The sequence below is a fragment of the Pristis pectinata genome, chromosome 9 (assembly GCF_009764475.1).
Source record: "Pristis pectinata isolate sPriPec2 chromosome 9, sPriPec2.1.pri, whole genome shotgun sequence".
NCBI lineage: Eukaryota > Metazoa > Chordata > Chondrichthyes > Rhinopristiformes > Pristidae > Pristis > Pristis pectinata.
The window spans coordinates 42,293,135-42,320,023 of NC_067413.1; the positions used below are offsets into that span (position 1 = coordinate 42,293,135).

The 26,889-nt window shown below is 41.3% G+C and overlaps 1 protein-coding gene across 7 annotated transcripts in view; it reads right to left on the reverse strand.

The window, feature by feature from the left end:
* fam49bb (family with sequence similarity 49 member Bb) overlaps positions 1 to 26,889 on the reverse strand; it is a 122,620-nt gene that overhangs the window by 88,375 nt on the left and 7,356 nt on the right. For 2 of the 7 annotated variants that reach the window (XM_052023578.1, XM_052023574.1), the window contains exon 1: positions 3,321 to 3,485. The exons of 4 other annotated variants lie outside the window; for them this stretch is intronic. The gene's annotated coding sequence lies outside the window, so the exon portion shown is untranslated. Of the gene's footprint in view, positions 1 to 3,320; positions 3,487 to 26,889 lie in introns of those variants that run through there. One more of the 7 variants, XM_052023579.1, reaches the window with a different exon arrangement.

Consider the following 26,889-nt stretch of genomic DNA (forward strand, 5'->3'; position numbering starts at 1 on the left):
TCGATAACGGTGCTGGGTGTTTTTTATAGGCCGCCCAATAGTGACAGGGTTATTGAGGAGCAGATAGGGAAGCAGATCCTAGAAAGGTGTGCGAATAAGAGAGTTGTTGTGATGGGGGATTTTAATTTCCCAAACATCGATTGGCATCTCCAGACAGTGAGGGGTTTAGATGGGGTGGAGTTTGTTAGGTGTGTTCAGGAAGGGTTCTTGATACAGTATGCAGATAGACCTACAAGAGGAGAGGCTGTGCTTGATTTGATATTGGGTAATGAACCTGGTCAGGTGTCAGATCTCTCAGTGGGTGAACATTTTGGTGATAGTGATCATAATTCTATCTCCTTTACGTTAGCACTAGAGATGGATAGGAACAGACAGGCTAGAAAGGCATTTACTATAGAAAGGAGTAAAGGGAATTATGAGGCTCTCAGGCAGGAAATTGGAAGATTAAATTGGGAACAGATGTTCTCCGGGAAAAGTACGGAAGATATGTGGCAAATATTCAGGGGATATTTGTGTGGAGCTCTGCATAGACATGTTCCGATGAGACAAGGGAGTCATGATAGGATACAGGAACCGTGGTGTACGAAGGCTATAATAAATCTAGTCAAAAGGAAAAGAAAAGCATACAAAAGGTACAGAGAGCTAGGTAATGTTAGAGATCTGGAGGAGTAGAAGGCTAAAAGGAAGGAATTTAAGAAAGAGATTAGGAGAGCCAGAAGGGGACATGAGAAGGCCTTGGCAGGCAGGATTAAGGAAAACCCCAAGGCGTTCTACAAGTATGTGAAGAGTAAGAGGATGAAATGTGAAAGGATAGGGCCTATCAAGTGCAGCAGTGGGAAAGTGTGTATGTATCCGGAAGAAATAGCAGAGGTACTTACGTCAGTATTCACCACGGAAAAAGATCTGGGGGATTGTAGTGGGGACTTGCAGCGGCCTGAAAAGCTTGAGCATGTAGATATTAGAAAAGAGGTGGTGCTGAAACTTTTGGAATGCATCAAGTTAGATAAGTCACTGGGACCAGATGAGATGTACCCCAGGTTGCTGTGGGAGGCGAGGGAGCAGATTGCGGAGCCTCTGACGATGATCTTTGTGTCGTCCATGGAGACGGGAGAGCTTTCCGGAAGATTGGAGGGTTGCAGATGTTGTTACCTTATTCAAGAAGGGGAGTAGGGATAGCCCAGGAAATTATAGACCGGTGAGTCTTACCTCAGTGGGTTGGTAAGCTGATGGAGAAGATCCTGAGAGGCAGGATTTATTGAACATTTTGGAGAGGTATAATATGATTAGGAATAGTCAGCATGGGCTTTGTCAAGGGCAGGTCCTGCCTTACGAGCCTGATTGAATTTTTTGAGGATGTGACTAAGCACATCAATGAAGGGAGAGCAGTAGATGTAGTGTATATGGATTTCAGCAAGGCGTTTGATAAGGTACCCCATGCGAGGCTTATGGAGAAGGTGAGGAGACATGGGATCCAAGGGGACACTGCAGTGTGGATCCAGAACTGACTGGCCCACAGAAGGCAAAGAGTGGTTGTTGAAGGGTCGTATTCTGAATGGAGGTCAGTGACCAGTGGTGTACCTCAGGGATCTGTACTGGGACCCTTACTATTTGTGATTTTTATAAATGACCTGGATGAGGAAGTGGAGGGGTGGGTTAGTAAGTTTGCAGATGACACGAAGGTCGGGGGTGTTGTGGATAGTTTGGAGGGCTGTCAGAGGTTACAGAGGGACATAGATAGGATGCAGAGTTGGGCTGAGAAGTGGCAGATGCAGTTCAACCCAAATAAGTGTGAAGTGGTTCGTTTTGGTAGGTTAAATATGTTGGCAGAATATAGTATTAATGGTAGGACTCTTGGCAGTGTGGAGGATCAGAGGGATCTTGGGGTCCGAGTCCATAGGACGCTCAAAGCAGCTGCGCAGGTTGACTCTGTGGTTAAGAAGGCATATGGTGTATCGTCCTTCATCAATCGGGGAATTGAATTTAGGAGCCGTGAGGTATAGTTGCAGCTATATAGGTCCCTGGTCAGACCCCACTTGGAGTATTGTGCTCAGTTCTGGTCGTCTCACTACAGGAAAGATGTGGAAGCCATAGAGAGGGTGCAGAGGAGATTTACAAGGATGCTGCCTGGAATGTGGAGCATGCCTTATGAAAGCAGGTTGAGGGAACTCGGCCTTTTCTCCTTGGAGAGACGGAGGATGGGGGGGGACCTGATTGAGGTGTATAATATGATGAGAGGTATTGATAGGGTAGATAGTCAGAGGCTTTTCCCCAGGGCTGAATTAGTGGCCACAAGACGACAGGTTTGAGGTGCTGGGGAGTAGATATAGAGATGTCAGGGGTAAGTTTTTTTACTCAGAGAGTGGTGAGTGCATGGAATGGGCTGCCGGCAGCGGTGGTGGAGGCAGATACGATAGGGTCTTTCAAGAGACTGTTAGATAGGTACATGGGGCTGAGTAAAATAGAGGGCTATGGGTAAGCCTAGTAATTTCTAGGGTAGGGACATGTTCGGCACAGCTTTGTGGACCGAAGGGCCTGAACTGTGCTGTAATTGTTCTATCTTCCTCCTGCCCCCCCCCATCTCTATCTGCCCTTTCCCCATCTCAGCCCTCCTCCCTATCCCACCCCCTCCCTCTCACACATCCCGTCCACCCCTTCACTCTCCCCCTTCCACCTGCCCCCTAGCCCCCCAACTCCACCCCCTTCCCGCCCAACCCTCTCCTGCCCTCCCACCCTGTGTCTGACTGCCTTCTCTTTCCTGTCTACCCCCTCCATTTGCCCCATCCGCCAAACGTGTCTGCCCCCACCTCCTCCTCCCTTCCTCTCCCCCTCCATCCGTCACCTCCTCTGCCTCCACCGTCCACCCCCTCCATCACCCCACATCCAAGGTCTCTTTCGGCCCTCATCCAGGCACCATTCGGCTTCTCCCACCTTCCCCCCCCCCCCCCCCCCCCACCATCCCTCGGCTGGGCCAGGATTTCCCTCCCTCCCATCACCCTTAGCCACCCTCCCCTGCCCGATCCTCGCTTGTCACCAGTACCCCACACACACACACCCTCCCCTCCGCCACGCTTTGCCCCCACAAAGAGTGGAGCCGCCGCTTCAAACGCCGGCGGCCGTCCACAATGAAACACCGCGGCCGACCGGCGTTCCGCCGGACAACCCGCCCGGCCCAATCGACTCACCACTCCCCCCCCCCCCCAGTCATCATCAGCAGCAGCAGGGCAGAAGCCGACCGGCTGGTCCGAAGGAAGACTCCCCCCACCCCCCGCTCTGAGGCGAGGGCGAGGCCGCGCCGGCCGCTCTGCCCGCGCCCCCTTTACCTGCGGCCCGAGCTCTAGCGCCAGCGCCTCATCCTCCCGCTGTCCCGCTTCAAAAGCCCTCCGGCCGGCCGGCCGCCTCCTCCTCCAGGTAACCGCGCCGCCCTAGAGACCGTCGGTCGCACGGCCGCTCGCCCGCCGCCGCCGCGCTCTCGCTCATGAGCACCGTGCAGGCCTCGTGTGTTTGTGTGCGCGCGCGCGCGCACCTGCTCCCCACAGTGCTCGTGCCAGATGGGCACAGACCCTCTCGGAGACCCGGGGGGGGGGGTGGAAGACTCCACGCCCATTCCTCTTACAAGACGGGCACCCACTGGGTTGTAACTCATTCAACTGGAGTGGCACCTTGCTGTGCCCACTGATTCACGTTAAGCCTGTTGCAACTGATTGGCACTGGAGGAACTGCTGCCCCATTCGTATTGTATCGATAGACCCACCAGATGAAGGGTCTCAACCCGAAATGTCAACTGTCCATTAGCCTCCGTGGATACTGCCTGACCCACTGAGTTCCTCCAGCATCTTGTCTGTTGCTTCAGATTCCAGTATCTCCAGTCTCTGGCATCTCCAGTGTATACCCACCATAGATTGTCATATAGTGCGGAAACAGACCCCACGTTCCACCACTCACCTGCATGCTTGGGGCAATTTACAGTGACCAATTAATCCATCATGCTGCACGTCTTTGGGATGCAAGGGGAAACTAGAGTACCCAGAGAAAACATATGCAGTCACAGGCAGAAGGCACACACTCCATACAAAACTTCCAGAGGTCAGGATTGAACCTGGGTTCGCTGGAGCTGTGAACTGCTGCTTCTATTAGCTGTGCCACTTTTGTCTCAAACCTGTTGGCTTTGTGGTTCCCCTCCTTGTAAATCAGGGTACCAGTCAATGGCCAAGGATTTACAGTGCAGGTGCTCAACCAAAACAGATGTAGGAGTCAGCCCCATGGCCCATTGAGCCTACTCTGCCATTTGCTAACGTGGCAAATCCTCAAGATCAAGTTCACTTTCCCACATCCTCTGATTTGCTCATGATACAAAAATCTCAATGTTGAAAATATTCAACAACTGAGGATCAACAGTCCTATAAAACAGAGAATTCAGATTTGCAGCCCTCAGGGTAAAGAAATTTTTAATCTCAGTTCTAAGTAGGGTTGGCAACATTCCCAGATTGTTTGGGAGTCTCCCAGAACTAAAGAAAATCTTACAACAGCAATGGAGAACAACCTGGGAGATAAATCCCCAGCACAAAAATACCAGGGAACTAAGGGTCTAAAAAAAAAATGAGGAAATGAAGGAAGTATTAATGGAAGAAATACAATACCCAAGAAATTAGTGACACCAAAAGCAGATAAATACCAAGGACCCAATGATTTACTTCCCATTGTTTTGAAACAGGTGTCTATAGAGAAAGTGAACACTCTAGTTATCATCTTCCAATCTGGAATTGTTCCTATGGAGTGGAGGGTAGAATATATGACCCTATTATTGAAGAAAGGAGGGAAAGATAAAATGGAAAACAACTGATCTATGGTTAGAAAATGCTGCAATCTATAAATGAAGGTGGTAAAAATAGAAATGAATAATAAAATTGAGCATGACTCGTGGGGTACGGCAGGGATCAGTGCTCACGCCCTAGCTATTCACAATCTATTTCAATGATATGGCTGAGGGGACAAAATTTCTAAATTTGCTGATGATATAAAACAATGGGATTGAGGGCAAGGAACAGGATGCAAAGAGACTTCAAGGAGATATAGACAAGCTGAGTGAGTGGGTAGATACAATATAATATGGAAAAATGTAAAGTCATCCATTTAGATGCACTAAAAAAGAGAAAAGTGCAGTTTTTTTTAAATGGTGAGAGATTGGATAATGTTGATATTCAAAGGAGATTGATAGAATTTTGGATAGTAAGGGATTCAAGGAATATAGGAATAGAGCAAAACATGCCACTGAGGTGGCAGATCAACCATGACTTTGATGAATGGTGGAGCAAGCTCAAAAGGGTCAAATGGCCTTTTCCTGCTCCCATTTCTTATAAAAGCCCATCAAATCAGCAATCAGTTATTCAACCTACACTGCAATGCATCCCAGGTAGATCCTTTCCTGGGTATAGAGACCAAAACTGCCCACTGTACTCTGGGTCTGGTCTAACCAAAGCCCTCTACATTTGTAGCAAGACCTTCTAGTACCTTCCAATAAAAATCAACAACTACCTCACCTACTGAAAAACTTGCTGTACCTATAAGTTTACATATTTCAACTGATCTATGTACAATCTGCAGTATCTTTATCCCAGTCAACTTCATTTACCCCACGAGCTGTTTTTCTTCTGTTCCTTTTACTGTTATTTTTTTAAAATCTACCTTCCCCTGAAATGTTATTCTTCTCACCCACATTCTAACCACAGTCTAGGTAAAGTAACTGACAGTTTATTTGTGGTACTGAGGGAACTTGCTAACATTTCACTTGTTCAAACAAAATAGGCCTATCAAATCCACAATATCTCAGCAGAGTCATGATTCAACATATTGCCAATATCCCTATTGCTCATCACTCGATCCATGAAAATTCCACTTGAGGTTGCATTAAACCCTTGTTCAATTCAATGAAGCAACCTGACAAGATTCTCTCATCACCTAGTGGATGCCTCGCTACCTACTCCACATCCTTCGAAGTTACTCTAACTTCCCATTTAAAAAAAAATTGTGGTCTACTCAAACTATTTTTCTGGTCACATTGACTCCAACAGGTTATCACAGAGGACTGTCCCAAGCCATTAACTCTGATTCAGTCCTAGATATGAGCTGCTCATGTTTCTACTCAGATCCTGCCATTCTTGGTCTGCCAGTCCAGTTCTCCACAACAACGATAATGATAAATTGTGCCTTCAAGCCTCCTTGTATCATAACTTAAAACATTTGCATTAAAAATTGACTCAATTCCATCTAAAAGGTGATAACTATTTTGAGTCATAGAGAAGCTGAGGGAATATATTTTGGTCAGAATTACAGCTGAATCTGGAGGTCTAACAGTGAAGAATGGAAAAGAAGCAAATTTTCATCATTTTGATTCCAATTAAGTCTGACAAATGGCTGCCCACTCCTAACCTCTAAGCATTCATTGAATCTTTGACCATCTTCTCCACAGGAACAGAAGCAGATTTTCTAAGCCATTACCCTGTTTCAGCATTCAATGAGATCATAGCTGATGTTACTTTTAACTACAACTGTCAGATTTAGAATTAACAACCGACCCAGCATCAACTATAGTTTATAGCCAAGAATTTCAAACCTCTTCAACCCCATACATGTAGAAATGTTTCATAAAAGTAGAGCCACTGCCTCACAGCATCAGAGACCAGTGTTCAATCCTGACCTCAGGTGCTGTCTGTGTGGAGTTTGCACGTTCTCCGTGACTGCAGGATTTCCTCCGGGTGCTCTGGTTTTCTCCCACATCCCAAAGATGTGTACGTTGGTAACAAGTGGCATCTGTAAATTGCCCCTAGTGTGTAGGTGAGTGGTAGAGTCTAGGGGGAGTTAATGAGAACTGGAGAGAATTTTTAAAATGGGATTAATGTAGGATTAGTAAAACTGGATGACCGATGGTCAACACAAACTCGGTGGGCTGAAGCCCTATTTCCACACTGTCTCTCTTTATGACTCTACTTCTGTAAACCAACTCTAATTTTTACGCCATGCCCCATGTCAGAGTCTGCAACCAGCTGGAAAGTTTATCGCCATCCATGCTATTGATTCTCCTTATTATCTTGAAAGCACCAATCAAATTACCTTTCATAAAGTTCCTGGAATGTAATGGGCTTGGGCTCAAGAGTCTAAATATTCAGATTATTGCAACTTAACCAATTTGCCTTTGGAAAAGGTTTGTTCCATGTTCAGGCTGATCTTCCACTTCAATGGCATTTTCTACACTCCCATAATTCTTGATTCCATTAATATCTAAAAATCTATCTTTGCTGCTTGGTACTTGTTGTGAAATACCATTACCATATAAACCAGGTATCTCCCAGGCCTCTTTTCTAGTAAACTTACAATGTTCATACAACTTCTCATCCAAGCACTTAGACAGTTCTGACAGCGTTCCCCGATTTTGAAACAATTCCAGTTGCTCCCCTCACAGACCCCAGGATTTCTTCCCCATACACCACCCCACCCTACCACATAACTAGTTCATGCTGACAAACCAATTGTGCTTTCCATGTTACAAAGGATAATACACTTAAAGCCACAACTTCACAGAAGCAGCAGCAGATATCACCAGATACAAGATAGGGAGAAAACTATGAAATGTGAAGATGTAGCCAGCAAAGTGATGGGTGAAATATACTGAGAAATTAAATTGCCATTTTAGGTAAACAGATAGACCCAAGAGACTAAATAATCTAAATATGTACGAGGATAAAATAAATATGGGAATGAGTAGAGGAAACCAACATTAAAGGAACCCAATTTGGCTTAAGTAAGTATCTGATACACAGAATTAATGAGTTATTAATTTGAAATCAGATAATTTCCTTCAATTATTAATACCAAACCTCAAATTATATTGGTTCTGAAAATAAATTGGTGGCTAAACACAGCAGTTTCTAAATGTACTTGGAAACAACAGTGGAAAAAGGGGCTAGTGCAGCTTGTTAAAGATAACAACAGCAGAAGAAAAAAGTGTAAATAACATGACAACAGACAGTATCTACAGTATATTGAGATAAATGATTTAAAAAATTGTTTATGTCAATAGGATACATCACAAACTACAACACAGGAAGTAGAGGAAACTATTTCTAAACATATGTATGAAATGACTAAAAGATAGAGTAACCATACCAATTTCAATCACCTTCAAATGAAATGGCATAAAGAGCCAAGAAGAGTTAGAAAGGAGACACAAGGGATTACAGATGCTAGAATCTGGAGAAAAAGAACAAACTACTGGAGGAACTGACCCACTGAGTTAGAAAGGACATAGAGTCTTGATTGATGAACCAAATATCCATGTTGAATAACACTTAGAAGTAGTGCCGAGAGAAGAAAGTCTTGAAGAACATATCTGCCAGGCTGTCTGTCATAGGCAGTGAGAGAACATGAAGGTTAAATCTACTTGACCTTGTTCTGACAAATCTACTTGTACAGGTGCATCTGTCAAGGACAGCATTTTTAGGTGTGATCACGGTACAGTCCTTGTGAGGTCAAAGACCTGTCTTCACCCCTCCGTCACAATTGGTATTTGTTTATTATTGCCACTTGTACCAAGGTACGGTGAAAAACTTCTTGCATACCATTCATACAGATCAATTCATTACACAGTGCATTGAGGTAGTACAGGGTAAAAAAAAATACAAAGTAAAGTGTCACAGCTACAGGGAAGTGCATTGCAGGTAGACAATAAGGTGCAAGGTCAAACAAAGTAGATTGTGAGGTGAAGAGTCCATCTCATTTTCTAAGGGAACTGTTCAATAGTCTTATAACCATGGGATAGAAGCTGTCCTTGAGTCTGGTGGTATGTGCCCTCAGGCTCCTGTATCTTCTGCCTGATGGGAGAGGAGAGAAGAGAGAATGACCTGGGTGGGTGGGGTCTTTGATTATGCTGGCTGCTTCATCAAGGCAGCAAGAGGTATAGACAGAGTCCATGGAGGGGAGGCTGGCTTCTGTGACGCACTGAGCTGTGTCCACAACTCTCTGCAGTTTCTTGCAGTGCTGGGCAGAGGCTGTGATGCATCCAGATAGGATGCCTTCTATGGTGCTTCGATAAAAATCGGTGAGTGTCAAAGGGGACATGCCAAATTTCTTTAGCCTCCTGAGGAAGTAGAGGCACTGGTGAGCTTTCTTGGCCATGGCATCTACATGGTTGGACCAGGACAGGCTATTGGTGATGTTCACTCCAAGGAACTTGAAGCTCTCAACCCTCTCAACCTCAGCACCATTTATGTAGATGGGTGCATGTACACCGCCCCCTTTCCCGAAATCAATGACCAGCTCTTTTGTTTTGCTGACATTGAGGGAAAGGTTGTTATCATGACACCATTCCACTAAGCTCTCCATCTCCTTCCTGTACTCAGACCCATCTGAGATATGGCCTACTACAATGGTATTATCTGCAAACTTGTAGATGGAGTTAGAGCAGAATCTGGCCACGCAGTCATTAGTAATATAGGGAGTAGAGGGCTGAGGATGCAGCTTTGTGGGGCACCAGTGTTGAGAATAATCGTGCAGGAGGCTTTGCTGCCTATCCTCACTGATTGCAGTCTGTTGGTCAGAAAGTCAAGGATACAGTTGCAGAGGGAGGTGTTGAGTCCCAGATCTCGGAGTCTGGCTATGAGTATATGACATTATTAGCAAGCTAAGTGGGAAAAATTCAGAACCAATCTGGCAGCTCAAAACTATGAATGCATGAGTTTCTGTTGGCCATCAGCAGCAGCAGAATTGTTTTCCACTACAATCTGTAGCCACATGGCCCAGCATACCCACCTGTACCATCTAGCCAGGAATTCAATGGGAAATGTAGAAGTGCAAAAAAGGAATATTTTAAGATGAGGTGCAGACTTAAAGCTGCAACACAGGATTGCATGGGTACTAAACAGCAAAGGTACTGTGCACTAGACAGAGTTAAGCATTTCTACAACCAACAGATCAGTTCAAAACTCTGCAGTCCTGCTGCATCTAGCTATGCATAATTTTAAACAATTAAATGGAAAAAGGATGAGTGATTCACAAGAACAGCCTCATCCAGAACAATGGCATAGCCCAGCATGAAAGTTCCAAAGGCTAAAGCATGTGCAAGCATGTTCATCCAGAAAGGTCAAGTGGATGATATATTTTAGCTTCTTTAGCAAGATTTCCACAAGCATGGAATCCAGCCAATTCAATTCATTCAATGTGTTATTAACAAATGGCTGAAAATACTGAATACAGCAAAGGCTTTGGGTGAATGCAATATCTTGGCAGCAGTACTGAAGACTTGCACTCCAGAACTAGCTCTACCTCTAGCCAAATTGTTCCAGTGCAGTTACAATACTGAAATCTACTTGAGAAATGTGGACAACTGCCAGGTTATGCCTTGTCCACATAAAGCAGGACAAATCTAATTCAGCAAATTGCCACCCAATCAGTCTAAATGATAAAGTGATGGAAAGCATCATCAGCAATGCTTTCCAGAAGCACTTGCTCATCAATAAACTGGCTCATCTGATGCTCAGTCTGGGTTTCATCAGATCCACCCAACTTTGGACCTCATTATAGCCTTGATCCAAACATCGATTGAAGAGCTGAGGTGAGAGTGGCTGCCCTTGACAGCTAGGCAGCATTTGACTGAATGTGGCATTAAGCATCCCTGGTAATAGTGAAATCCATGTCATTATAGGGAAATCATTCCACTGTTTGTCATGTCTTGAACAAAGGAAGATGTCATTAGTGGAAACTAATCTTCTCAGTCCCAGGGCTCACTCCAGGGTAGTCTCCTCGCCCAAGTATCTTCAGCTGCTTCAACGCTTAACTTCCTTCCATCATCAGGTCAGAAATGGGGGTATTTGCTGTTGATTGTAAAATGTGCAATTCTATTCCCAACTCCTCAGAAAATGAAGTATTCCATGCCTGTATGCGGCAAAACATGGGCAACATTCAGGCATGGGCTGATAAGTGACATGCATGTGCCAAGCTGTGACCTTCTCCAATATTACTACCAATGCTGTTCCCCACCACCAACATTCTGGGGAGTCAGTATTGTTCAGAAACTCATTGGGACCAGCCACATATACAATGTGATTACAAGATTAGTTCAGATGCCGAGATATCCTGTGATGAGCAAGTCATCTCATAACACCCCAAAACGTTTTCACCATCTAAAGTGCAAAAAAACCAAGAGTGTGATAGAATATTTTCCAATTACCTGGATGAGTGCAGCTCCAACAACACCCAAGAAGCTTGATACTATCCAAGAAAAAACCTATTTGATTGGCCACCATCCATTACCCTATCCCTTCACTCCCTCCACCACCAGCATGCCACAGATGCATTGTTCACCATTTAGAATACTTGCTGCAATCACTTGTCGTCCATTCCAACAGCATCTCCCAAAACTGTGACCTCTACCAGCAAGAAGGACGAGAAAACAGTAAACAAGAAAATAGCCGTAGGAACATGCCACTGAACCCCTTGATCCTGCCCTGCCATTCAATAGGATCATTGCTGATCTGCCCTTGGCCTCAACTCTTCCCTGCCACTTCCACCATATTTCAAAAATTTATCAACCTTCCCTTTAAATAACCTGCATTTATCGAGCCTCCACGGTACTCTGGGGTAGGGAATTCCAGAGATTCACCACCCTCTGCGAGGAAAAATTCCTACACATTTCCATTTTAAATATCAACTTCCTTTTCTTGTAACTATGCCCCTCATTTGAGACTCTTCCACTATTGGAAACATGTAAACATCTACCTTGTCATGGTCCCTTTGAATCGTATAAGATCACCTCTCATTCTTCTAAACTCCAAAGAATACAGATCCAACATTTTTGTCTGTTTATATGATATGATAACTTTCCATCTCAGGAATTAGGCTAGTGAATCTTTTCTGGACCACCTCTGTTGCTAGTATATCCTTTTTATAAACTAAGTACATTGGAACACCATGACCTACAGATTCCCCTTTAAGTCAAACACCATCCTGACTTGAAATAATATCACAATTCCTGGATCTAAATTCTGGAAATCCAATCCAACAACAATGTGAGAACATCATCGCCATAAGGACTGCAGAAGCTGAATGCAGCATCTCACCACCACCTTCTCAAAAGCAATAAGGCATGGACAATAAATACTGGCCTTACCAATGATATCCACATCACACATACTATTAAAGTTTTAATGCAGGGTCTTTTCTTACACAGTGTGCGAGGAGTGTGAGACATAGTGATGGGAAGTAAACATAAGTAAATGAGACACAAGAGAGACTGCAGATGCTGGAAATCTGGAGCAACACACACAAAATGCTGGAGGAACTCAGCAAGTCAGACAGCATCTGTGGAGGGAAATGAACAGTCTTGGCCAAAACATTGAGAGTAAATAAGAAATGCAGCATTGAAGGACATCTAGGCATTAACTATTATTACATAATAATGTTTACAATAATGATTGAGAAGGACATGGCCAAGTCAAATATCTAAGTAATAGACTTGGAAGTGCTATTTTAGGAGGATAAATATGTGACTTGACAGAGAGCCATTCATTCAATAGGATAGTGCAAATAGACCAACATGTTAAAAAGGTGCCATAGAATAAATCAAGAGAACAATAAATAAGTTAGTTATCAAGTTAGTTAATTTGGTGGGAGGAGGAACACACATCTTTACTCAAAGATATAATAGAAAGATATCTAAAAACCAGAAATAACAGATGGTTGATATGGATTCCAAAAGACAAGTTCCTGCTCAACATTCTTACCGAATTCCTTATAGAAACATCAATACCAAAAGACCTGGCTATCTCCTAGCCAGAATATCCTTGGATTTTAGAACACCTTTAACAAAATATTATCTATGAGACTCATGACTGAGGTCAGAGCATGTGTGGTCAGGAGCCAAGCAGCAGAATGGTTTGCAAACTGGCTACAAAACAGAACAGTGTTGATGTTAAAAGTGTTTTCCACAATGGCAGAAGATGAGAGTAGGTTTGAAGGTTAACATACACTCCACAGCACACGTGGATCCCATTTGTCCCTTTGCGATGGAGCTGATAGTTTGAAATAGCCATCCTTTCGGTCCCAAACCCCAATCCTTTCCTAATCGGCTTTCAAATGCCCCCCTTCAAGTAATTGTACAATTCCCTTTTGAAAGTTATCATGGAATCAGCTTTCACCACCAGGTGATGGTCAAAGTCTTGGACTGCTGTTGTTTAGTATTTACAAAAGAAATTTGGACCAGGGAATCAGAGGTTCAATTTCAACTTCTGTTCATGATTCCAAATTAGGGTGGGGTAGAAACTACAAGTAATACTGAGAAAGCACATATCAATAAATTGTCAAAACACTTAAGTAAATGGCAAATTAATTTCAATCTAAGTAAATACGAAGTGATACAATTTAGTAGGAAGAAAAAGGAAATAAAAATCTAGATAGAATAAAGAGGCAAAGAGAGTCAAGGATTCAGATTAACAAATCATTTATCAGAGTAATGTGAGTTAACAAGACCAAAAAAAAAGGAATAGATTTTTAAAATGTGGAAGTTATGTTAAACTTTTGTTGATCCTTAGTTAGGCCATTATTAGAGAATGATGCACAACTCTGATCTGCTTATTACAGAAATCAAGTGGCTCATGAAGCTCCAAAAAAAAAATCAGTAAGTATATTGAAATTAAGAGGCTATAACCTATTAGAGAAGACCGGGGATCTTTCCAGAAAAGAAGAGTGAGGAATGTTGTAGTGGATGCCATTGAAATTATAAATGTCTTAACAGTTAGATTTAAAGATGTTTCAATTTGTGGGGTCTCCAAAACTGGGAAAGTTGCTGTGACACGAATAGTTGAGATTAGCAGCACCCAAAGGCAAAGCTGGTCAAGTACTGTATAAGATGAAAAAGAAAAGAGGAATAGAAGGCCTTATAAATAGAAGACACTAATAGGGACACAATTCTGAAGGGGAAGGGAGAACAGTCAGAGGTCATAGTACACATTGGTTCTAATGACATAGGTAGAAAGTTAGAAGGTTAAAAAGCAGAATCTCTGAGCTCCAAATCTCAGGATTACTACCTGCACTACATGATAGTGAGGGTAATTTGGTAATCTGAAGGGGAAGGGAGAACAGTCAGAGGTCATAGTACACATTGGTTCTAATGACATAGGTAGAAAGATATGACATAGTACATATTGGTTCTAATGACATAGGTAGAAAGTTAGACAGAAGGTTAAAAAGCAGAATCTCTGAGCTCCAAATCTCAGGATTACTACCTGCACTACATGATAGTGAGGGTAATTTGATAATCAGTTTATTATTGTCACATGTACCAAGATACAATGAAAAGCTTTTGTTTGCATGCTATCCAGACAGATCACTCCATACACAAGTACATCAAGGTAGTACAAAAGGGAAAAAAAACAATAAAATGTGGAATATAGTATTACAGTTACATGGAAAATGCAATGCAGGTAGACAAATAAGGTGCAACAGCCATGACAAGATAGATTGAGAAATCAAGAGTTCATAAGTCTAACTGAGTATCATATACGAGGTCCATTCAAGAGTCTTATAACAGCAGGATGAAGCTGTCATTGAGCCTGGTGGTACATGTTTCAGCTTTTGTATCTCCTGCCCAATGGGAGGGGGGAAGAGGAGAGAATGACCGGGGTAGGAGAGTTCCTTGTTTATGTTTTCCTGAGGTAGCAGAGGTGTAGACAAAAATAGGTTAGGACAGATGAACGTATGGCTCATGAGTTGGTGCAGGAGGGAGGGCTTTAGGTATTTGGATCATCGGGATCACTTCTGGAGAAGATGGGACCTGTACAAGGAGGACAGGTTGCACCTAAATTGGAGGGGGAAGATCCTTACCTAGATGCTAACACACACTGCTCAGGAGGATTTAATTTGGCAGGGGGGTGGGAAGCAGAGTAGCAGTGCAGCAGGTGGGGAGACTGACTCACATGTAAGGGATAATTAAGCAAGTCCAGTGGGAAGAGCAGACCAAGGCAGGTTAGGAAGCACAGGAGGACCAGCAGGCTTTACTGCATTTCCTTTAATGCAAAGAGCCTCATAGGTAAGTCAGATGAGCTTAGAGCATGGATCAGCACTTGGAATTATGATGTTATTGCAATTATGGAAACATAATTGAGGGAAGGTCAGGACAGGCAACAATGTTCCAGGATATACATGACAGAGGGGAATGCAAAAGAGGAGGTGGTATTGCACTACTAATTAGGGAGACTATAACAGCAATACTCAGTGAGGATGTCCTGGAGGGTTTGACAAATGAGGTTGTATGCAGAGAAATCAGAAAGGTGCGATCACTTTGCTAGAGTTATACTATAGACCTCTGAATAGTCAGCGGAACAGATATGTAAGCAAATCATAAAATGATTTTAAGAGCAAAAGGGTTATAGTAGTGGGAGATTTAACTTTCCCAATATTGACTGGGATTGCCTTAGTGGAAGGAGATTAGATAGGATGTAATTTGTTAAGGGTGCCAAAGGAAGTTTTTTGAGACAATATGTAGAGAGTCTATTACAGAAAGGCAGTACTTGACCTTATCTTAGGAAATGTGGCAGGTGGCATGTCAGTGTTGAGAATACATGTTGGGAATGGTGATCATAATTCTGTACTTATGGAAAGGGTTAAAGGTTAGTCCTCAAGTTAAGGTCTTGAATTAGGGGAAAGCTGATTTCAATAGCATAAGAGAGGACCAGATGAAAGTAAATTCGGGAGCAGATGCTTGCAGGCAAAAGGACAGTTGACAAGTGGGAGTCTTTTACAAAAGAGTTACTAGGAGTCCAGGGCTAGCATATTCTGGTATGGATGAAGGGCAAGGATGGCACCTTGGAAGACAAAGGATATTGAAGGTTTGATAAGGAAAACAAAACATGGCAGCTATAAGCAACTGGAATCAAGGAGGTCTCTTGAGGAATACAGAGTGGGTAGAAGAGAAGAAAGAAATTAGGAGGGGAAAAGGGGGCCATGAAATATCCTACACAAGTAAGATTATAGAGAATCCCAAGACATTTTGTAAGTATATCAGGAACAAGAGGGTATCCAGGAATAGAGTGGGTCCCCTTGGGAACTAAAGGGGTAATCTCTGTGTGGAGCCAATGAATGTGGGTGAGAAAATCCTAAGGGATAGGATTTATGTACATTTGGAAAGCCAAGGCCTGATCAGGAATAGTCAGCATTGCTTTGTGTGGGAAATCCTGCCTCACTAACCTGATTGCATTTGTTGAGGAGGTAACTAAGTAGATTAGATGAAGGCAGGGGGGCAGACTTTAGTAAGGTATCAGACAAGGTCCTACCTGGTAGGCTGGAAGAGAAGGTTGAAGGTTAAGGCACATAAGATCTGAGGTGAGCTGGCTAATTGGATCCAAAATTGGCTTGGCAATAGGAGGCAGAGGGTAGTGGTGGGAGGATGCTTTTCTGATTGGAAGTCTGTGACAGTGGTGTACTGTAGGGATCGGTGATGGGACCCTTGTTATTTGTGATATATATTAATGACTTGGATGTGAACATAGGTGGTGTGGTAAGTTCTGTGATGACACAGAAGTTGGTGGTGTTGTGGATAATAAGAAAGTTTGTCTAAGGCTAGAGAAGGGATTTTGCCTTTCAAGGTCAGGGCATGGAACTAAGAAGTTTGGGATGTTATATTGCAATTTTACAAACACTGGTTAAACCACACGGAGTATTGTGTGCAGTTCTGGTTGCTACGCTATAGGAAGGATGTGGTTGTGCTGGAGAAAGTGGAGAGGAGATTCACCAGAATGTTGCCTGGATTGGTTGACTAGTGATGGGGAGATATTGAATAGGCTGAGTTCGTTTTCAATGGAGTGAAGGAGGCTGAGGGGTGACCTGATAAAGGTATATAAAGTGATATGAGACACAGAGTATTATAGTCAAAATCTTTTTGCTATAGTAGGATATCAAAGACAAGTGGGGAATAGGTTTAAAGGTGAGATGAAGGAGTTTTAAAGGGGATGAGAGAGGAAAGTTTTATTTTACACAGAGAATGGTTACCTGGAACTCACTATCAGAGGAGGTGGAGGAGTCAGATACAACCACTACCTTTAAGAGACATTTAGACAGGTATTTAAATAGGCAAGGCCTTGAAGGATATGGACCTAACGTGGGGAAATGAGATTAGTGTAGATGGGCAAAAAGGTAGGCATTGACATGGTGTGCCAATTTCCATGCTTTACAACTCCACAGCAATTACGCAGACTGATGGGCCAAATGCCCACTTCAATGATGTAACTTTGTTGCAAAGAACCAGAAACAGCATATCCTCTGATTCTCCACAAGGTACATAATAGAAGATCAGCAAGTGATATTCTTAGAAAAGTGGTACATCTAATATACAGTTTAATTGTACAACAGGCATTCTGCATGCATAGGCTTAAATGTCACATTACTCATATCCTTAAATCAGATATACATTATTCCAGTGGTCAAAATCTATACAGAAAGCAGAAACAAAACCAGTCAAAATTATTTTTAAAATATGCAAGTCTTAATGGCCAAGTTACAAAAATTATTAAAATCACTCAAAATGTACTTGTTTTTACTTTTCTCCACAGTGTTTATTGTTCTTGTTTTACTTTTCAGAACAATAATTAATCTTGTCTATTAAAAATGATCTTTAAGAACCTTAGTATTTTTAACCTTTCCAAACAGCTTAGTTTGCTCTTTGAAGGAAGTTAACAAGGACACTAATACTTACAATTCCCATAACACTGTAAGCTGAGGATATGCAAAGTTTGATAAACAGAATTTCCAATTATTAAGTTATTAAGTGATTAATTTTCACCTGATAGAGAGCCTTGCTCGGTAAAAGAGAGTGTGAACACAGTATGTGTGACTGCAAAATGTTTATTTAAACCAAGACCGTGAAAAAAAGTTTACAAATATGCAGTTATTTTTCTTGTTGTCTATGTTCTGCTAGCAACAGCATGTACAAGGTTTCCCCAAATAATTTGAAAACAAGCTGAAGATGAATTTAAGATACATTTTAAGTGAGAGGTTCAGATGAAATTGACCAAGCGTGTTCTAATTAACAATGAGAGGAACAGAGTAAGGCAAAGGAGACCACAATAGTAAGTGGAGCCAAAAACAACAGATGCTGGAAATCTGAAACAAACAGACAATGCTGGAAGCACTCAGCAGGTCAACCAGCATCAGTGGGGAGAGAAACAGAACCAATGTTTCAGAGCAAGGACCCCTAATCAGAAACAGAGAAATGAGAAAACAAACTTTAATTGCAGAGGGGGAGGCATGGAGTGAAGAGGGTAAATATGTGTGATAAGATGCAGACCAAAGTTGCAGTTAAGGCTATCATAGTACCTGGTTTGTGTAATCCAAGAACAAAATATTATCTTTAATAACTGAAATAGTAGTACTTGTTATTTATCACTCTGTATTGGGATAGAAGAAAACTATTTCCCAAAAACATGTATATAAAAAAAAACATCGGCACATTATTCTTCAACAGAACTTTTACAAAACCTTCTTTCAAAAACGTTCACTCAAGTTTTGCATTATGTATCCACTTCCTCATCTTAGCTCATAGATCTGATACAGCACAGAAGACTTCTGTTAACTATATCATTGTCATAAATATTCAAGACTTCTGTCATTTCCAAAATGATTTACTGGTATTTAAATTTTTTTTCACCCATTTCCAATGATTTATATGCAAATGTTTTAATTTTCATGAGATGGCCATGGGAATTGAACAGCATCAGGATGAAATAACAACACAAATAAATTTACATTGGTATTTTATTCATCAATTCAAGCCAAAAAAAAACTGCATTGACACCATTTGGTCAAGTGCGTCCTTACCAACTCTTTATTGATCATTTGTGCTGCTTATCCTACATCTTCCTCTTCAAATAATTATCAACATTCCTCTTGCAAGATACATTGCTGTCTGCCTCACCTATACCTCATGGCAAAGTATTCCAGGCTCCAGTCATTCCCTTAGCACAGTATTTCCCCTTCCTTCTCAGTAATAATTGCAAATCTATAACCCATCAGCAATGGCTCTGTAATAAAAAGTATGTCTTCCCATTTAAGTTTCAAACAACTTGGGCAAGTTTAGGCAACATGGTCAGCATGGATGAGCTGGGCCAAAGGGCCTGTTTCTGTACTGTATAACCCAATGACTCTAACCTTGATTAAATTTCTTTACTTTTTCTTGTCAGGTGGAAATAATTCCAATGTGCCAGGCTCCTCCTCATGACCATTATTTCTTCTTGCAATTATTATCTCAGTGAGTCACTTTAATGTTACGCTATACCGGATTACCCAATGTATGCAGTACTCTGACCATTTCCTTATGGAAATTTTTTTTACTTCTAAGCTCTTCTACTCTGTGCTTCAATTATATAACCCTAAATTGCATCATCTTCTTAATGATATTATCTGCCTGCATCTGAACATCAATGACCCTTCGGTTAAACCCTTTGTTGTCTTTATATTGTGTCATTTCTTTCCCCTCCCAAAATGCTTTAACTCAATACAGAAGTGCCATGCATCACCAATCTCCAATTAAATTACTTTATCCACCTCCACAGTTTTACTTTACTGCCCATCTGTTTGCAAAAATCCCTCATTTTATATCTGTAAAAAAATAAATTCAATATCATGTATTGTGCTGTCTGTGTTCAAGTTGAAATCCTAAACACCACTTCTACCTCTTCTCATTCCAAGCAATGTGCTCAACCCAAATTCCATTTTGTTTTTATCCAGCAACTTTCTTTCCCTGTTGCCACAGTTCTTCTTATTCTACATGTCTAATTTTGATACAAACCACACAATTCCTCAATTCTTTAAAAAAGTATTTGCTGACATGACATTATTTTAGCTCGTCACTTCAGTTTTCTGAAGTAGAGTGTAGCTACTAGCCCCAGACCTCACCAAAGGTTGTGGGTCATCCCACTCAGCTTTTCAGTAAGGGTCAGTACGGTAGGCTGTGATGGGTCCAACCTCCAGCAAATGGCCAGTTTCCACTATAGTGCTTAACCATTGGACCCCAGCCCAATGGGATGTGATCTGATATCCCAACTGGGTAGGAAACACTCTGATCTCAATGTTCCGCTAGGGTTCAGACTAGCCGTAGTTATCTTGGGTTTCAACATCATACCTGTGCATACCTCTATTCTGAAGCCCTATTCACTGCCAGATGAACTTCAGAATAAAGTTTACCATTTGATTTAACATCACGGATTCCTACAAACCTTAGCTCATCTCCAGCAATCAATCCAGCAATTTCTACCCCTGGCCCAGGCTATCCTTCAACCCCAACAACCCCCCCCCCCCTTTTCTTGCCTCCTTACATGATCACAACCCCTCCATGTATGCCAGACGTTACTCAGTAGCTTGCACTCTCACCCAGGTTAGAGTACTGTAGGTCCAAGTCCCACTCCCATGACTTTGGCACAAAAAAACACTGCAGTGTACAAAGGGCCCAGTGCTGTATTGTCTTCATTTATGCTGTGTGCAGAAATTAAGAACCCAAGGTATTGGTGGAAGTGTGTTAGCATGGATTGAAAACTGGCTGCCACATGAAAAACGAAGTTGGAATCAATGGGTCCTTTCCAGGCTGGAGGGGTGTAATTAGTGGAGTAGAGACACAAGAGACTGCAGATGGTAGAATCTGGAGCAACAATCTGCTGGAGGAACTCAATGGGTCAAGTGACAATTATGGGGGGAAAGGAATTATTGACATACCAGGTTTCAGGATTGATCGTCCTCAATCATTTACTATCTACATTAATGATTTGGAAGAGGGAACAAAATACAAGGTTTCCAAATTTGCCAATGATATGAATATAGGTGGAAGGTCATGTTGTGATGAGGACATTGCGATTCTGAAACAGGATATAGATTGATTGGGTGAAAACCCAAGAAATGGCATTTAATGTAGGAAAGTGCGAGGAGTCAAAAGGCATATTATTATCTAAATGGAGAGAAACTGTAGATGAGTGAAGTTCAGAGGGATCTAGGTGTTCCAGTGCATGAATCACAGAAAGTTACCTGGCAGGTCCAACAATTATGTTGGCCTTTTTTGGCCTTTGTTGTGTTGGCCTTTATTGTGAAGGGGTTGTTGGTTAAGAATAGGAAGGTTTTGTTACAGTTCTATAAGACATTGGTGATGCCAAATCTGGAATATTATGGACAGTTTTGGTCCTCTTATCCAAAAAAATAGTAGCATCACAGCCACTCTGACAGAGTTTCATCAGGTTAATTCCTGGGATGAGAGGGCTGTCTTATCAAGAAAGACTAAACAATTTGGGTCTGTATTCCTCGGAATTTAGAAGAATGAGGGGTGACATTATTCAAACATGCAAGATTCCAAGGAAAATTTACAAGATAGATGTTTTCACTAGTGGGAGAGTCACGAACAAGGGGACATAGCTACAAAATAAGGGGCCAGTCATTTAAAACAGAGGTGTATAGAAATTTCTTCTCTCAAAGGGTAGTGAATCTCTGTAATTCTCTGTCCTTAGGTGGAGGCTAGATCATTAGATATATTTAAGGTGGAGACAGATAAATATCTGAACATTAAGGAATTGAGAATTCTGGGGAACTGGCACAGAAGAGAAATTGAGGCCAGCATAGATCAGCCATGATAATATTGAATGGTGGGTCAGGCTCGAGGGAAAGTGGCCTACTCCAGCTCCTATTTTCTTGTGCTCTTTAAGGTGTGGCGTTAAAGCAAGACTCACAGGTGGTCTTCAAAGGTCCAATAACATTACTCTGAAGAGCAGTGTTCTGACCAATATTTATTCCCCAATCAATATCACATTTTTGTTTGTGGGGATATTGTGTTACCACACTTCAAAAAATACTTCTCAGGCTGTAAAATGTCAATGGACAACCCAAGGTTGTGGAAGACTCATTCTTCTACATTTCCTATTGTCACTGCAGCCCATAACTGGCCTTTTATATCTTCAAATATCCCGTATATCCCATATCTTCAAATCCCACCAGCTTCACCCCAAAAAAAAATCCCCATTTCTATAGCCTTTTATTTCTTAGACAATGCTTGGGTTTTGCAAGTTCTGAGGTAGCTAATGAAGCCATTGTGAGACTCGCCTTTCACAAGGGTGTGTGTAGTTTGGATTGTGGTGCACTCCTGGTATTTACGCTGCAGTACTGCAAGTTCCCAATGAAGGAACTAAAGTCTTTCACTCCCTTCCTAAATTATCCTTCTCCATTTTGAACATTCATGGGCCAGGGAATTACAGGAGTCAGTGGAGATCATATACTTCTTCCAAGTAGGCTTTGAGAACATTCTTACATTGCTTCCTCTGCACCCCCCACACCCCCCCCCAAAATAATTTCTTGCCATGGCAGATCTCAAAACAGACATGGCCCCCTTTGGAGTCAACAATGCATTAGAGCCTCAATCCTGGGGATGAAGCCTAGGAGAAGAACACTGACGGATGGTTCACTTATGTAGCCAGTGAATTTGCAAGAATTTGTGGACCCAGCATTTGTCTCTTCAGTTCATTGAAAGTATCACTGTTAACTTCAGACTGTTCTATTTCCCAGCCTCAGTGCATTTACAAACTCTAGTATAAACACCAAACAATTCATTCAAAAATGAGAATTTGTAACATGTTTAACTGATAAATACCACATTTTTGAATGCTACCTGTTCCAATAGCAATGAAAAAAAATTAAAGTTAATTGAAAAATTGGGGATTTTATTATAATTACATGGTTCAAATTTTTCATTCTGGGTTCTCTGTGCATTTGATGAACCAATACGAAAGACTTTTGGTGGAGTACTCTGGCATGAAATGTGTGCCAGGAGTCCTCTAGCATAATTTTCATTTGCACTATCCAAAGGCCACTTAAGTCGAAATAGGATTTCATAACTCCTGCTTTAGTATGATACAAAAGGAGACCTGCTAACACTAGGAACCCAACTTCGATAGGTCCCTTTAAAGGTTACTTACCCTATGCTCCTCTTAGCACCCTCAATTCTCCCCCACCCCCTGCACATGTGCACACACACACACACACAGTTTGTGTGAAGGAAAAGGCCTTAAAAAGGGCAAATCTTGTTCATTAATATGTGATGCTTTTTGGGCTTCCTGCACTTTTGAATTTCCCAATGGCAATCCCTATGAATCAGCTGCTTAACTTGCCATTACAAGCACTGACCAATTTCTAGGCAGACAACAGTATTCTAGATTCCAGGCTACCTTGAACAAATGATAAGTTAATATTTTCATAATTATTTGGCATTCTAAGTCATTAGGTACACAAATCCAGTTGGGCAAGTTATACAAAGTTTAATGTAGCTGTTAGCATAATGCTATTACAGTGCCAGTGACCCGGGTTCAATTCCGGCCGCTGTCTGTAAGGATTTTGTATGTTCTCCCTGTGACTGCGTGGGTTTCCTCAGATGCTCCAGTTTCCTCCCACATTCCAAAGATGTATGGGTGAGGAAGTTGTGGGCATGCTTTGTTGGCACCAGAAGCGTGGCGACACTTGTGGGCTGCCCCCAGAACACTCTATGCAAAAGATGCAATTCAATGTGTGTTTTGATATTCGTGTGACTAATAAAGAAATCTCATCTTATCATCCACAGAACCATAATCAGGCAATTGACTCTTTCACATTTTCTTTCAGCAACAGCTCCATAATAGCACCCCTGCCTCAGAATCAGAATACCATAGGTCCAGGGCTTGAGATACAACCTAGAGTGATAATCTGTGCAACACTGAGTCCACGCTAGTGTAGGGGTGCCATTTTAGGATACAATATTACACTGAGATTCCCTCTCCCTTCTCAGCTGAGCATTAAACCCAACCAGCCAGTGTACTGGTCAACATCTGTCCTTCAGCTAACAACACTCAGCCCAATTAGTTGGTCATTTATCTCACTGCTGTTTGTTGGACACTACCACATGTTACATGATTGCTTCATTCCCAAGAATAATGCACTTCAGAAGTAATACATTTGCTTTGAAATATCCCAAAATTGTGTAATGTGCTACATAAATGCAAGCTATTTATTTTTTCATTCAGTTTTGAAGTAATTTTAGACCAGACCTCCAGGCCATATGACAGGCACTAAATGTCCATGGAAACTTGAAAGGAAAGAACAAGGTTAGTCCCTGTCAGTCTGCAATGCTAGCATAAAAACTGCTAAAAATAGAAACTGTGAAATGCACATGTTTCTACTATAAAAACCACACAAACGTATTCCTAATAGACATGAAATTTGATGTAGTGTTCAGAAATAAAATTCTGAATGATGTTAAATATGCACATATTTGTCATCTCCTGCTCTGCTCCAGAATTAAATGCTGCCTATGCCTCACATGGGATTAAAAATAAATTCATCAACCATATCTTAATCCCTCATTGTTGAGTCAGCATCTGCAAGTTGCTATGCAACGAATCTACTTGTCACAGGAAGGTCATGAATTCTTTTTATTTGAAATACAAATTTGTTAAGAAACTCAATGGCTTGTAATCTGGATCTCACACCACTACTATTCAAACCTTAAATGCTAGAAGCCTTTAGTATATTTTAAAACAAGTTATTTCAAGCAATAATATTACAAAATACAAATAGAGAAATGAAGACATGCAAGCAGAATAGTGCATAACCTACACTACCATAAATTACAAATCCTTATTAGTGATATGTCTGAACAAATGGCTAAAAGAAACCCAGGATTCCCATCTATCTCATTCCTATTTTGAGAATTTCAATTATAAATTAAAAATCTTTGAGGTTTTGTGATCAAACAGTATTCTACTTTAAATGAGTCCCAATCTTTCTTTTATATATCTAGCTTCTACCCCTACCTTCATTCTCTATGTCTTTCAGTAAAAAGTTTTGAGTAGTTCTAAACTCTATTGTTCCTAACAGTAGTCTTGATACCAGTTTTTCAACAAAATGGGTGGCATATTCCCAAAATAAATTCTCATGTCTGTAAAGGAAATATCAAGTTATCAATCCAGGATTATATCCCCCAAGAAGAGTATACCCAAACCATCTGATAACTTCCAGATATCTCTAAGCTTGTTTAGAGAAATTTCTTAATTCAGAAAATCCCTCCAAAAAGTGGTGGTAATGAAATATGCATCATTGTGGAGATGGGCCAAATAGTATTCACCATAGTTACGCAAAGTATCTAAACTCGTCAGAGATTCTCATAAGGATTGCAAAGTATGAATCCCCCAAAGTCCCAATCATCACACAATGTCAGATGAGCTTCATCTTATCTTCAAAATCACCTCTAGTTATAGAAGTATTGTTTCTTCAAACAGTCAGAGGTCCTCAAGAGTTCTTAGTGCAATAAGGAGTCATGCTTCTGACTGAAGGATTAAGTATATACATTTTAAAGTGGTCCAGTTATCTCTAAGAATATTGGAACAAAGTTACATTTTACATCAATAAGGAGCCATACTATACTGTAATGGAATTGCCGTAATCTTCCATTTACAATCATGACAAAGAATATCAGGATAGTGTGTGGCTGGTAAAGGACTGAGGGACAACTGGAATATATACAGTTACATTTACAAATGTGGTAATGATTTTACTTCATTTCTACAGATTGGCATGTCTACTCAGTTTTTTTTAAAAAATATATATTTCACACTGCTGGAATGTCCAAGCCATAAACAGAAACAATGTCAATTTGAATTCTTAGTCTGCAATTATTAGGCGAGACCATCATTTTAATTTTTAAAATATATTCTTAAAAGAACATGTTCTGCCAGCATAGGTGGCCTGGAGTTTGAATTATCCATCACAATATTTGAAATAAAAGTCACCCATGCCCTGTGTTACCTAACTTAATACATATCAAACAATTAACAATTTGCAAGTAAACTACCGTATTAGAAATGTATTTTCAAAAAAAGGGAAATTCATCTATTCTCCACAGTGATTCAAAAACTCATTTGTCAACATGAAGGAATTTGGAAAACAGTAATGACTAAAACCTATTAGTTGTTCTAACAATTCAACATGGGATAACTTCAAGACTCAGATTCTAAGGGACTTGACAGGATGGGTACTACAAGAATCTTTCTCTGAAGCAATACACAAAAAGTGCTGGAGGAACTTAGCAGGTCAGGCAGCATCTATGGAGGGAAATAAACAGTCGACGTTTCGGGCCAAGACCCTTCATCAGGACTAAAACCTGCTCCTTGAATTTCTCAATAACTTTATGAATTCAAGGTAGACTGCCACTTTGTCAGACAATCTCAGCAAGCTGCCGGCTCACAGAAATAGCACTAACAAGTAATCCTTAGAATATGTTAACATGTCCACGTATTCTGCCTTCTGCAGAACCACTGCCAATATGAGCTATTCCTGCATGCTCCCAACTGTTTAATGACCCCTCTTACAACTTGGGGGTTAAAATTCAGAGTTCAAATCCCATTCATGAATTCTAGGATGACACTTACTGATAAAAGTACAATTTTATTACAAAAGTCATGAGAATTCTAAGCAGAGCAGGTTTTAAAGCTCCAACACAAGCTTATATTTTTGTTTTTCAAGAGAAAAGAAAGCTTATTGGCACAAAAAGATTAAAACAAATTTTAAAAAATCATGAAATTATCTGCCTGTGATGCAAGAAAGGAACGTGTAGGAAAGGTTCCTCAGCCAGAAGCATGTTTCCGATGACATAATCATTTAGATAAATTAGAAAACCAGAGGATGGAATCAAGAAGCAAGTCATTTGGCAGATATCACTTTTCTCCCGAGTCTTAAGGATCAAAGAAATGTTTCTGTTCATCTCATTCCTCCCGCCTTCGTTACACGTATCGATACACGATCATAAAAAATGGTGCATCTGTGCACACTTCTAATCATGTGACCATCATCATTCAG